General features: G+C 47.2%; 2 non-coding genes across 2 annotated transcripts; both read right to left on the bottom strand.

The window, feature by feature from the left end:
* Positions 1-13,181: 13,181 nt before the first annotated feature.
* Trnas-cga (transfer RNA serine (anticodon CGA)) lies at positions 13,182-13,256 on the bottom strand. The gene has a single exon. It is a non-coding gene; the product is annotated as a tRNA-Ser (tRNA).
* A 1,725-nt stretch (positions 13,257-14,981) lies between these two features.
* Positions 14,982-15,056, bottom strand: Trnas-uga (transfer RNA serine (anticodon UGA)). Its single transcript has one exon. It is a non-coding gene; the product is annotated as a tRNA-Ser (tRNA).

The following is a 15,056-nucleotide window of genomic DNA, read 5'->3' as shown; positions in this document are numbered from 1 at the left end:
ATGTCTGAAACAGTCTACGCTTTGATTGTTCCCTGGAAGACCAGTATTAGTTTCCGATGCTCATCTGGTGGCATTCTGTAATCTGTGGACCATCAGAGTGTAGATGAAACACAGAAATTGTATCGGGATTGAATACAACAGTCACCATTCGCACTTTCCTCCATGGGAGTAATGTCTAAAACAGTCCACGCTTTCATCGTTAGCTGGAAGACCAGTAGTAGTTTCCGATGCACATCTGGTGGCATTATGTAATCTGTGGACTATCAGAGTATTGATGAAACACAGAAATTGCATCGGGATTGAATACAACAGTCATAATGCGCACTTTCCTCAATGTGAGTAATGTCTCAAACAATTTACGCTTTGATTGTTCCCTGGAAGACCAGTGGTAGTTTCCGATGCACATCTGGAGGCAATCTGTAATCTGTGGACTATAAGAGTGTTGATGAAACACAGAAATTGCATCGGGATTGATTTCACCATGCGCACTTTCCTCCACGGGAGTAATGTCTCAAACTGTCTACGCTTTGATTGTTCTCTGTAAGACCAGTAGTAGTTTCCGATGCACATCTGGTGGCATTCTGTAATCTGTGGACTATCAGACTGTTGATGAAACACAGAAATTGCATCGGGATTGAATACAACAGTCACCATGCGCACATTCCTCCACGAAAGTAATGTGTCAAACAGTCTACGCTTTGATCGTTCCCTGGAAGTCCAGAAGCTGTTTCCGATGCACATCTGGTGGCATTCTGTGATCTGTGGACTATCAGAGTGTTGATGAAACACAGAAATTGCATCGATATTGAATACATCAGCCACCATGTACACTTTCCTTCATGGGAGTAATGTCTCAAACAGTCTACGCTTTGATCGTTCCCAGGAAGACCATTAGTAGTTCCCGATGCACATCTGGAGGCATTCTGTAATCTTTGGTCTATCAGAGTGTTGATGAAACACAGAAAATGCATCGGGAATGAATACAACAGTGACCATGCGCAGTTTCCTCCATAGGAGTAATGTCTCAAAGTGTTTACGCTTAGATCGTTCCCTCGAAGACCAGTAGTAGTTTCCGATGCACGTCTGGTGGCATTCTGCAATCTGTGGACTATCAGAGTGTTGATGAAACACAAAAATTGCATCGGGAGTGAATACAACACTCACAATGCGCACTTTCCTCCATGGGAGTAATGTCTGAAACAGTCTACGCTTTGATCGTTCCCTGGAAGACCAGTTGTAGTTTCCGATGCACATCTGTAGGCATTCTGTAATCTGTGGACTACCAGAGTGTTGATGTAACACAGAAATTGCATTTAGATTGAATACAACAGTTACCAAGCGCACTTTCCTCCATGGGAGTAATGTCTCAAACACTCTACGCTTTGATCGTTCCCATTAAGACCAGTAGTACTTTCCGATGTACATCTGGGGGCATTCTGTAATCTGTTGACTATCAGACTGTTGATGAAACACCGAAGTTGCATCGGGATTGAATACAACAGTCACCATGCGCACTTTCCTCCATGGGAGTAATGTCTCAAACAGTCTACGATTTGATCGTTCCCTGGAAGACCAGTAGTAGTTTCCGATGCACATCTGGAGGCATTCTGTAATCTGTGCACTATCAGAGTGTTGATGAAACACAGAAATTGCATCGGGATTGAATACAACAGTCCCCATCTGCACTTTCCTCCATGGGAGTAATGTCTGAAACAGTCTACGCTTTGATTGTTCCCTGGAAGACCAGTATTAGTTTCCGATGCTCATCTGGTGGCATTCTGTAATCTATGGACCATCAGAGTGTAGATGAAACACAGAAATTGTATCGGGATTGAATACAACAGACATCATTCGCACTTTCCTCCATGGGAGTAATGTCTCAAACAGTCCACGCTTTCATCGTTCCCTGGAAGACCAGTAGTAGTTTCCGATGCACATCTGGTGGCATTCTGTAATCTGTGGACTATCAGAGTATTGATGAAACACAGAAATTGCATCGGGATTTAATACAACAGTCATCATGCGCACTTTCCTCAATGTGAGTAATGTCTCAAACAATTTACGCTTTGATTGTTCCCAGGAAGACCAGTAGTAGTTTCCGATGCACATCTGGAGGCAATCTGTAATCTGTGGACTATAAGTGTGTTGATGAAACACAGAAATTGCATCGGGATTGAATTCACCATGCGCACTTTCCTCCACGGGAGTAATGTCTCAAACTGTCTACGCTTTGATTGTTCTCTGTGAGACCAGTAGTAGTTTCCGATGCACATCTGGTGGCATTCTGTAATCTGTGGACTATCATACTGTTGATGAAACACAGAAATTGCATCGGGATTGAATACAACAGTCACCATGCGCACTTTCCTCCACGAAAGTAATGTGTCAAACAGTGTACGCTTTGATCGTTCCCTGGAAGACCAGTGGTAGTTTCCGATGCACATCTGGTGTCATTCTGTAAGTTGTGGACCATCAGAGTGTTGATGAAACACAGATATTGCATCGGGATTGAATACTACAGTCACCATGTTCACTTTCCTCCATAGGAGTAATGTCTCAAACAGTCTACGCTTTTATCGTTCCCTGGAAGACCAGTAGTAGTTTCCGATGTACTTCTGGAGGCATTCTGTAATCTGTGGACCTTCAAAGTGTTTATAAAACACAGAAATTACATCGGGATTGAATACAACAGTCACAATGCAGACTTTCCTCCATGGGAGTAATGTCTGAAACTGTCTACGCTTTGCTCGTTCCCAGGACGAACATTAGTAGTTTCCGATGCACATCTGTAGACAATCTGTAATCTGTTTACTATCAGAGTGTTGATAAAAAACACAGAAATTGCATCAAGATTGAATCCATCAGTCACCATCCGCACTTTCCTCCATGGGAGTAATGTCTGAAACAGTCTACGCTTTGATCGTTCCCAGGAAGACCAGTAGTAGTTTCCGATGCACATCTGGAGACAATCTGTAATCTGTGGACTATCAGAGTGTTGATGAAACACAGAAATTGCATCGGGAATGAATACAACCGTCACGATCCGCACTTTCCTTCATGGGAGTAATGTTTGAAACGGTCTACGCTTTGATCGTTCCCAGGAAGACCAGTAGTAGTTTCCGATGCACATCTGGATGCATTCTGTAATTTGTGGAGCTTCAAAGTGTTGATGAAACACAGAAATTGCATCAGGATTGAATACAATAGTCACCCTGCACACTTTCCTCCATGGAAGTAATGTCTCAAACAGTCTACGTTTTTGATCGTTCCCAGGAAGACCAGTAGTAGTTTCCGATGCACATCTGGAGACAATCTGTAATCTGTGGACTATCAGAATGTTGATGAAACACAGAAATTTCATCAGGATTGAATACAACAGTCACCATCCGCAACTTCCCCCATGGGAGTAATGTCTGAAACAGTCTACGCCTTGATCGTTACCAGGAAGACCAGTAGCAGTTTCCGATGCACATCTTCAGACAATCTGTAATCTGTGGACTATCAGAGTGTTGATGAAACACAGAAGTTGCATCGGGATTGAATACAACAGTCACGATCCGCACTTTCCTTCATAGGAGTAATGTCTGAAACAGTCTACGCATTGATCGTTCCCTGGAAGACCAGTAGTAGTTTCAGATACACATCTGGAGGAATTCTGTAATTTGTGGACCTTCAAAGTGTTGATGAAACACAGAAATTGCATAAGCATTGAATACAACAGTCACCATGCACACTTTCCTCCATGGGAGCAATGTCTGAAACTGTCTACGCTTTGACCGTTCCCAGGAAGACCAGTAGTAGTTTCCGATGCAAATCTGGAGGCTATCTGTAATTTGTGGACTATCAGAATGTTGATGAAACACAGAAATTTCATCAGGATTGAATACAACAGTCACCATCCGCAATTTCCCCCATGGGAGTAATGTCCGAAACAGTCTACGCATTGATCGTTACCAGGAAGACCAGTAGTAGTTTCCGATGCACATCTTCAGACAATCTGTAATCTGTGGACTATCAGAGTGTTGATGAAACACAGAAGTTGCATCGGGATTGAATACAACAGTCACGATCCGCACTTTCCTTCATAGGAGTAATGTCTGAAACAGTCTACGCATTGATTGTTCCCTGGAAGGCCAGTAGTAGTTTCCGATGCACATCTGGAGGAATTCTGTAATATGTGGACCTTCAAAGTGTTTATAAAACATAGAAATTTCATCGGGATTGAATACAACAGTCACCATCCGCACTTTCCTCCATGGGAGTAATGTCTGAAACAGTATACGCTTTGATCGCTCGCAGGAAGACCAGTAGTAGTTTCCGATGCACATCTGGAGACAATCTGTAATCTGTGGACTATCAGAGTCTTGATGAAACACAGAAATTGCATCGGGATTGAATACAACAGTCACGATCCGCACTTTCCTTCATGGGAGTAATGTCTGAAACGGTCTACGCTTTGATCGTTCCCAGGAAGACCAGTAGTAGTTTCCGGTGTACATCTGGAGGCAATCTGTAATCTGTGTACTATCAGAGTGTTGATGAAACACAGAAATTGCATCGGGATTGAATACAAACTTTCCTCCATGGGAGTAATGTCTCAAACAGACTACGCTTTGATCGGTCCCTCGAAGACCAGTAGCAGTTCCCGATGCACTTCTGGTGGCATTCTATAATCTGCCGACTCTCAGACTGTTGATGAAGCACTTAAATTGCATCGGGATTGAATAAAACAGTCACCATGCACACTTTCCTCCATGGGAGTAATGTCTGAAACTGTCTACGCTTTGATCGTTCCCAGGAAGACCAGTAGTAGTTTCCGATGCACATCTGGAGACAATCTGTAATCTGTGGACTATCAGAATGTTGATGAAACACAGAAATTTCATCAGGATTGAATACAACAGTCACCATCCGCAATTTCCCCCATGGGAGTAATGTCTGAAACAGCTTACGCCTTGATCGTTACCAGGAAGACCAGTAGTAGTTTCCGATGCACATCTTCAGACAATCTGTAATCTGTGGACTATCAGAGTGTTGATGACACACAGAAGTTGCATCGGGATTGAATACAACAGTCACGATCCGCACTTTCCTTCATAGGAGTAATGTCTGAAACAGTCTACGCATTGATCGTTCCCTGGGAGACCAGTAGTAGTTTCCGATGCACATCTGGAGGCAATCTGTAATCTGTGGACTATAAGAGTGTTGATGAAACACAGAAATTGCATCGGGATTGAATTCACCATGCGCACTTTCCTCCATGGGAGTAATGTCTCAAACTGTCTACGCTTTGATTGTTCTCTGTGAGACCAGTAGTAGTTTCCGATGCACATCTGGTCTCATTCTGTAATCTGTGGACTATCAGACTGTTGATGAAACACAGAAATTGCATGGGGATTGAATACAACAGTCACCATGCGCACTTTCCTCCACGAAAGTAATGTGTCAAACAGTCTACGCTTTGATCGTTCCCTGGAAGACCAGTAGTAGTTTCCGATGCACATCTGGTGGCGTTCTGTAATTTGTGGACCATCAGAGTGTTGATGAAACACAGATATTGCATCGGGATTGAATACTACAGTCACCATGTTCACTTTCCTCCATAGGAGTAATGTCTGAAACAGTCTACGCATTGATCGTTCCCTGGAAGACCAGTAGTAGTTTCAGATACACATCTGGAGGCATTCTGTAATTTGTGGACCTTCAAAGTGTTGATGAAACACAGAAATTGCATAGGCATTGAATACAACAGTCACCATGCACACTTTCCTCCATGGGAGCAATGTCTGAAACTGTCTACGCTTTGACCGTTCCCAGGAAGACCAGTAGTATTTTCCGATGCAAATCTGGAGGCAATCTGTAATTTGTGGACTATCAGAATGTTGATGAAACACAGAAATTTCATCAGGATTGAATACAACAGTCACCATCCGCAATTTCCCCCATGGGAGTAATGTCTGAAACAGTCTACGCATTGATCGTTCCCTGGAAGACCAGTAGTAGTTTCAGATACACATCTGGAGGCATTCTGTAATTTGTGGACCTTCAAAGTGTTGATGAAACACAGAAATTGCATAGGCATTGAATACAACAGTCACCATGCAAACTTTCCTCCATGGGAGCAATGTCTGAAACTGTCTACGCTTTGATCGTTACCAGGAAGACCAGTAGTAGTTTCCGATGCACATCTTCAGACTATCTGTAATCTGTGGACTATCAGAGTGTTGATGAAACACAGAAGTTGCATCGGGATTGAATACAACAGTCACAATCCGCACTTTCCTTCATAGGAGTAATGTCTGAAACAGTCTACGCATTGATCGTTCCCTGGAAGACCAGTAGTTCTTTCCGATGCACATCTGGAGGCATTCTGTAATTGGTGGACCTTCAAAGTGTTGGTGAAACACAGATATTGCATTGGGATTGAATACAACAGTCACCATGCAGACTTTCCTCCATGGGAGTAATGTCTCAAACAGTCAACGTTTTTGATCGTTCCCAGGAAGACCAGTAGTAGATTCCGATGCACATCTGGAGGCTATCTGTAATCTGTTAACTTTCAGAGTGTTGATGAAACCCAGAAATTGCATCGGGATTGAATACAACAGTCACCATCCGCACTTTCCTCCATGGGAGTAATGTCTGCAACAGTCTACGGTCTGATCGTTCCCTGGAAGACCAGTAGGAGTTTCGGATGCACATCTGGTGGCATTCTGTAATCTGTGGTCTATACGAGTGTTGATGAAACACAGAAAATGCATCGGGATTAAATACAACAGTCACAATCCGCACTTTCCTCCATGGGAGTAATGTCTGAAACAGTCTCGGTTTGATCGTTCCCTGGAAGACCAGTAGAAGTTTCCGATGCACATCTGGAGGCAATCTGTAATCTGTTAACTATCGGAGTGTTGATGATACCCAGAAATTGCATAGGGATTGAATACAACAGTCACCCTGCACACTTTCCTCCATGGGAGTAATGTCTCAAACAGTCTACGTTTTTGATCGTTCCCAGGAAGACCAGTAGTAGTTTCCGGTGTACATCTGGAGGCAATCTGTAATCTGTGGACTATCAGAGTGTTGATGAAACACAGAAATTGCATCGGGATTGAATACAACAGTCACCATGCACACTTTCTCCATGGGAGTAATGTCTGAAACTGTCTACGCTTTGATCGTTCCCAGGAAGACCAGTAGTAGTTTCCGATGCACATCTGTAGTCAATCTGTAATCAGTGGACTAACAGAATGTTGATGGAACACAGAAGTTTCATCAGAATTGAATACAACAGTCACCATCCGCAATTTCCTCCATGGGAGTAATGTCTGAAACAGTCTACGCCTTGATCGTTACCAGGAAGACCAGTAGTAGTTTCCGATGCGCATCTGGAAACAATCTGTAATCTGTGGACTCTCAGAGTGTTGATGAAATCTGTGGAATATCAGAGTACTGATGAAACACAGAAATTTGCATCGCGTTTGAATACAACAGTCACCATGCGCACTTTCCTGAATGGGAGTAATGTCTCAAACAGTCTACGCTTTGATCGTTCCCTGGGAGACCAGAAGGAGTTTCCGATGCACATCTGGTGGCATTCTGTGATCTGTGGACTATCAGAGTGTTGATGAAACACAGAAAATGCATCGGGAATGTATACAACAGTCACAATGCGCACTTTCCTCCATGGGAGTAATGTCTGAAACAGTCTACGCTTTCAGAATGAGATTTCCACTCTGCAGCGGTGTGTGCGCTGATATGAAACTTCCTGGCAGATTAAAACTGTGTGCCCGACCGAGACTCGAACTCGGGACCTTTGCCTTTCGCGGGCAAGTGCTCTACCAACTGAGCTACCGAAGCACGACTCACGACCGGTACTCACAGCTTTACTTCTGCCAGTATCCGCCTCCTACCTTCCAAACTTTACAGAAGCTCTTCTGCGAACCATGCAGAACTAGCACTTCTGAAAGAAAGGATATTGCGGAGACATGGCTTAGCCACAGCCTAGGGGATGTTTCCAGAATGAGATTTCCACTCTGCAGCGGAGTGTGCGCTGATATGAAACTTCCTGGCAGATTAAAACTGTGTGCCCGACCGAGACTCGAACTCGGGACCTTTGCCTTTCGCGGGCAAGTGCTCTACCAACTGAGCTACCGAAGCACGACTCACGACCGGTACTCACAGCTTTACTTCTGCCAGTATCCGCCTCCTACCTTCCAAACTTTACAGAAGCTCTTCTGCGAACCATGCAGAACTAGCACTTCTGAAAGAAAGGATATTGCGGAGACATGGCTTAGCCACAGCCTAGGGGATGTTTCCAGAATGAGATTTCCACTCTGCAGCGGAGTGTGCGCTGATATGAAACTTCCTGGCAGATTAAAACTGTGTGCCCGACCGAGACTCGAACTCGGGACCTTTGCCTTTCGCGGGCAAGTGCTCTACCAACTGAGCTACCGAAGCACGACTCACGACCGGTACTCACAGCTTTACTTCTGCCAGTATCCGCCTCCTACCTTCCAAACTTTACAGAAGCTCTTCTGCGAACCATGGAGAACTAGCACTTCTGTAAGAAAGGATATTGCGGAGACATGGCTTAGCCACAGCCTAGGGGATGTTTCCAGAATGAGATTTCCACTCTGCAGCGGAGTGTGCGCTGATATGAAACTTCCTGGCAGATTAAAACTGTGTGCCCGACCGAGACTCGAACTCGGGGCCTTTGCCTTTCGCGGGCAAGTGCTCTACCAACTGAGCTACCGAAGCACGACTCACGACCGGTACTCACAGCTTTACTTCTGCCAGTATCCGCCTCCTACCTTCCAAACTTTACAGAAGCTCTTCTGCAAACCATGCAGAACTAGCACTTCTGAAAGAAGGATATTGCGGAGACATGGCTTAGCCACAGCCTAGGGGATGTTTCCAGAATGAGATTTCCACTCTGCAGCGGAGTGTGCGCTGATATGAAACTTCCTGGCAGATTAAAACTGTGTGCCCGACCGAGACTCGAACTCGGGGCCTTTGCCTTTCGCGGGCAAGTGCTCTACCAACTGAGCTACCGAAGCACGACTCACGACCGGTACTCACAGCTTTACTTCTGCCAGTATCCGCCTCCTACCTTCCAAACTTTACAGAAGCTCTTCTGCGAACCATGCAGAACTAGCACTTCTGAAAGAAAGGATATTGCGGAGACATGGCTTAGCCACAGCCTAGGGGATGTTTCCAGAATGAGATTTCCACTCTGCAGCGGAGTGTGCGCTGATATGAAACTTCCTGGCAGATTAAAACTGTGTGCCCGACCGAGACTCGAACTCGGGACCTTTGCCTTTCGCGGGCAAGTGCTCTACCAACTGAGCTACCGAAGCACGACTCACGACCGGTACTCACAGCTTTACTTCTGCCAGTATCCGCCTCCTACCTTCCAAACTTTACAGAAGCTCTTCTGCGAACCATGCAGAACTAGCACTTCTGAAAGAAAGGATATTGCGGAGACATGGCTTAGCCACAGCCTAGGGGATGTTTCCAGAATGAGCTTTCCACTCTGCAGCGGAGTGTGCGCTGATATGAAACTTCCTGGCAGATTAAAACTGTGTGCCCGACCGAGACTCGAACTCGGGACCTTTGCCTTTCGCGGGCAAGTGCTCTACCAACTGAGCTACCGAAGCACGACTCACGACCGGTACACACAGCTTTACTTCTGCCAGTATCCGCCTCCTACCTTCCAAACTTTACAGAAGCTCTTCTGCGAACCATGCAGAACTAGCAGTTCTGAAAGAAAGGATATTGCGGAGACATGGCTTAGCCACAGCATAGGGGATGTTTCCAGAATGAGATTTCCACTCTGCAGCGGAGTGTGCGCTGATATGAAACTTCCTGGCAGATTAAAACTGTGTGCCCGACCGAGACTCGAACTCGGGACCTTTGCCTTTCGCGGGCAAGTGCTCTACCAACTGAGCTACCGAAGCACGACTCACGACCGGTACACACAGCTTTACTTCTGCCAGTATCCGCCTCCTACCTTCCAAACTTTACAGAAGCTCTTCTGCGAACCATGCAGAACTAGCACTTCTGAAAGAAAGGATATTGCGGAGACATGGCTTAGCCACAGCCTAGGGGATGTTTCCAGAATGAGTTTTCCACTCTGCAGCGGAGTGTGCGCTGATATGAAACTTCCTGGCAGATTAAAACTGTGTGCCCGACCGAGACTCGAACTCGGGACCTTTGCCTTTCGCGGGCAAGTGCTCTACCAACTGAGCTACCGAAGCACGACTCACGACCGGTACTCACAGCTTTACTTCTGCCAGTATCCGCCTCCTACCTTCCAAACTTTACAGAAGCTCTTCTGCGAACCATGCAGAACTAGCACTTCTGAAAGAAAGGATATTGCGGAGACATGGCTTAGCCACAGCCTAGGGGATGTTTCCAGAATGAGATTTCCACTCTGCAGCGGAGTGTGCGCTGATATGAAACTTCCTGGCAGATTAAAACTGTGTGCCCGACCGAGACTCGAACTCGGGACCTTTGCCTTTCGCGGGCAAGTGCTCTACCAACTGAGCTACCGAAGCACGACTCACGACCGGTACTCACAGCTTTACTTCTGCCAGTATCCGCCTCCTACCTTCCAAACTTTACAGAAGCTCTTCTGCGAACCATGCAGAACTAGCACTTCTGAAAGAAAGGATATTGCGGAGACATGGCTTAGCCACAGCCTAGGGGATGTTTCCAGAATGAGATTTCCACTCTGCAGCGGAGTATGCGCTGATATGAAACTTCCTGGCAGATTAAAACTGTGTGCCCGACCGAGACTCGAACTCGGGACCTTTGCCTTTCGCGGGCAAGTGCTCTACCAACTGAGCTACCGAAGCACGACTCACGACCGGTACTCACAGCTTTACTTCTGCCAGTATCCGCCTCCTACCTTCCAAACTTTACAGAAGCTCTTCTGCGAACCATGCAGAACTAGCACTTCTGAAAGAAAGGATATTGCGGAGACATGGCTTAGCCACAGCCTAGGGGATGTTCCAAAATGAGATTTCCACTCTGCAGCGGAGTGTGCGCTGATATGAAACTTCCTGGCAGATTAAAACTGTGTGCCCGACCGAGACTCGAACTCGGGACCTTTGCCTTTCGCGGGCAAGTGCTCTACCAACTGAGCTACCGAAGCACGACTCACGACCGGTACTCACAGCTTTACTTCTGCCAGTATCCGCCTCCTACCTTCCAAACTTTACAGAAGCTCTTCTGCGAACCATGCAGAACTAGCACTTCTGAAAGAAAGGATATTGCGGAGACATGGCTTAGCCACAGCCTAGGGGATGTTTCCAGAATGAGATTTCCACTCTGCAGCGGAGTGTGCGCTGATATGAAACTTCCTGGCAGATTAAAACTGTGTGCCCGACCGAGACTCGAACTCGGGGCCTTTGCCTTTCGCGGGCAAGTGCTCTACCAACTGAGCTACCGAAGCACGACTCACGACCGGTACTCACAGCTTTACTTCTGCCAGTATCCGCCTCCTACCTTCCAAACTTTACAGAAGCTCTTCTGCGAACCATGCAGAACTAGCACTTCTGAAAGAAAGGATATTGCGGAGACATGGCTTAGCCACAGCCTAGGGGATGTTTCCAGAATAAGATTTCCACTCTGCAGCGGAGTGTGCGCTGATATGAAACTTCCTGGCAGATTAAAACTGTGTGCCCGACCGAGACTCGAACTCGGGACCTTTGCCTTTCGCGGGCAAGTGCTCTACCAACTGAGCTACCGAAGCACGACTCACGACCGGTACTCACAGCTTTACTTCTGCCAGTATCCGCCTCCTACCTTCCAAACTTTACAGAAGCTCTTCTGCGAACCATGCAGAACTAGCACTTCTGAAAGAAAGGATATTGCGGAGACATGGCTTAGCCACAGCCTAGGGGATGTTTCCAGAATGAGATTTCCACTCTGCAGCGGAGTGTGCGCTAATATGAAACTTCCTGGCAGATTAAAACTGTGTGCCCGACCGAGACTCGAACTCGGGACCTTTGCCTTTCGCGGGCAGGTGCTCTACCAACTGAGCTACCGAAGCACGACTCACGACCGGTACTCACAGATTTACTTCTGCCAGTATCCGCCTCCTACCTTCCAAACTTTACAGAAGCTCTTCTGCGAACCATGCAGAACTAGCACTTCTGAAAGAAAGGATATTGCGGAGACATGGCTTAGCCACAGCCTAGGGGATGTTTCCAGAATGAGATTTCCACTCTGCAGCGGAGTGTGCGCTGATATGAAACTTCCTGGCAGATTAAAACTGTGTGCCCGACCAAGACTCGAACTCGGGACCTTTGCCTTTCGCGGGCAAGTGCTCTACCAACTGAGCTACCGAAGCACGACTCACGACCGGTACTCACAGCTTTACTTCTGCCAGTATCCGCCTCCTACCTTCCAAACTTTACAGAAGCTCTTCTGCGAACCATGCAGAACTAGCACTTCTGAAAGAAAGGATATTGCGGAGACATGGCTTAGCCACAGCCTAGGGGATGTTTCCAGAATGAGATTTCCACTCTGCAGCGGAGTGTGCGCTGATATGAAACTTCCTGGCAGATTAAAACTGTGTGCCCGACCGAGACTCGAACTCGGGACCTTTGCCTTTCGCGGGCAAGTGCTCTACCAACTGAGCTACCGAAGCACGACTCACGACCGGTACTCACAGCTTTACTTCTGCCAGTATCCGCCTCCTACCTTCCAAACTTTACAGAAGCTCTTCTGCGAACCATGCAGAACTAGCACTTCTGAAAGAAAGGATATTGCGGAGACATGGCTTAGCCACAGCCTAGGGGATGTTTCCAGAATGAGATTTCCACTCTGCAGCGGAGTGTGCGCTGATATGAAACTTCCTGGCAGATTAAAACTGTGTGCCCGACCGAGACTCGAACTCGGGACCTTTGCCTTTCGCGGGCAAGTGCTCTACCAACTGAGCTACCGAAGCACGACTCACGACCGGTACTCACAGCTTTACTTCTGCCAGTATCCGCCTCCTACCTTCCAAACTTTACAGAAGCTCTTCTGCGAACCATGCAGAACTAGCACTTCTGAAAGAAAGGATATTGCGGAGACATGGCTTAGCCACAGCCTAGGGGATGTTTCCAGAATGAGATTTCCACTCTGCAGCGGAGTGTGCGCTGATATGAAACTTCCTGGCAGATTAAAACTGTGTGCCCGACCGAGACTCGAACTCGGGGCCTTTGCCTTTCGGGGGCAAGTGCTCTACCAACTGAGCTACCGAAGCACGACTCACGACCGGTACTCACAGCTTTACTTCTGCCAGTATCCGCCTCCTACCTTCCAAACTTTACAGAAGCTCTTCTGCGAACCATGCAGAACTAGCACTTCTGAAAGAAAGGATATTGCGGAGACATGGCTTAGCCACAGCCTAGGGGATGTTTCCAGAATAAGATTTCCACTCTGCAGCGGAGTGTGCGCTGATATGAAACTTCCTGGCAGATTAAAACTGTGTGCCCGACCGAGACTCGAACTCGGGACCTTTGCCTTTCGCGGGCAAGTGCTCTACCAACTGAGCTACCGAAGCACGACTCACGACCGGTACTCACAGCTTTACTTCTGCCAGTATCCGCCTCCTACCTTCCAAACTTTACAGAAGCTCTTCTGCGAACCATGCAGAACTAGCACTTCTGAAAGAAAGGATATTGCGGAGACATGGCTTAGCCACAGCCTAGGGGATGTTTCCAGAATGAGATTTCCACTCTGCAGCGGAGTGTGCGCTAATATGAAACTTCCTGGCAGATTAAAACTGTGTGCCCGACCGAGACTCGAACTCGGGACCTTTGCCTTTCGCGGGCAGGTGCTCTACCAACTGAGCTACCGAAGCACGACTCACGACCGGTACTCACAGCTTTACTTCTGCCAGTATCCGCCTCCTACCTTCCAAACTTTACAGAAGCTCTTCTGCGAACCATGCAGAACTAGCACTTCTGAAAGAAAGGATATTGCGGAGACATGGCTTAGCCACAGCCTAGGGGATGTTTCCAGAATGAGATTTCCACTCTGCAGCGGAGTGTGCGCTGATATGAAACTTCCTGGCAGATTAAAACTGTGTGCCCGACCGAGACTCGAACTCGGGACCTTTGCCTTTCGCGGGCAAGTGCTCTACCAACTGAGCTACCGAAGCACGACTCACGACCGGTACTCACAGCTTTACTTCTGCCAGTATCCGCCTCCTACCTTCCAAACTTTACAGAAGCTCTTCTGCGAACCATGCAGAACTAGCACTTCTGAAAGAAAGGATATTGCGGAGACATGGCTTAGCCACAGCCTAGGGGATGTTTCCAGAATGAGATTTCCACTCTGCAGCGGAGTGTGCGCTAATATGAAACTTCCTGGCAGATTAAAACTGTGTGCCCGACCGAGACTCGAACTCGGGACCTTTGCCTTTCGCGGGCAGGTGCTCTACCAACTGAGCTACCGAAGCACGACTCACGACCGGTACTCACAGCTTTACTTCTGCCAGTATCCGCCTCCTACCTTCCAAACTTTACAGAAGCTCTTCTGCGAACCATGCAGAACTAGCACTTCTGAAAGAAAGGATATTGCGGAGACATGGCTTAGCCACAGCCTAGGGGATGTTTCCAGAATGAGATTTCCACTCTGCAGCGGAGTGTGCGCTGATATGAAACTTCCTGGCAGATTAAAACTGTGTGCCCGACCGAGACTCGAACTCGGGACCTTTGCCTTTCGCGGGCAAGTGCTCTACCAACTGAGCTACCGAAGCACGACTCACGACCGGTACTCACAGCTTTACTTCTGCCAGTATCCGCCTCCTACCTTCCAAACTTTACAGAAGCTCTTCTGCGAACCATGCAGAACTAGCACTTCTGAAAGAAAGGATATTGCGGAGACATGGCTTAGCCACAGCCTAGGGGATGTTTCCAGAATGAGATTTCCACTCTGCAGCGGAGTGTGCGCTGATATGAAACTTCCTGGCAGATTAAAACTGTGTGCCCGACCGAGACTCGAACTCGGGACCTTTGCCTTTCACGGGCAAGTGCTCTACCAACTGAGCTACCGAAGCA

This window comes from Schistocerca gregaria, chromosome 2, assembly GCF_023897955.1.
Source record: "Schistocerca gregaria isolate iqSchGreg1 chromosome 2, iqSchGreg1.2, whole genome shotgun sequence".
Lineage (NCBI taxonomy): Eukaryota > Metazoa > Arthropoda > Insecta > Orthoptera > Acrididae > Schistocerca > Schistocerca gregaria.
The sequence above is the reverse complement of the archived record's forward strand: the minus strand, read 5'-3'. Positions and strand labels throughout refer to the sequence as shown.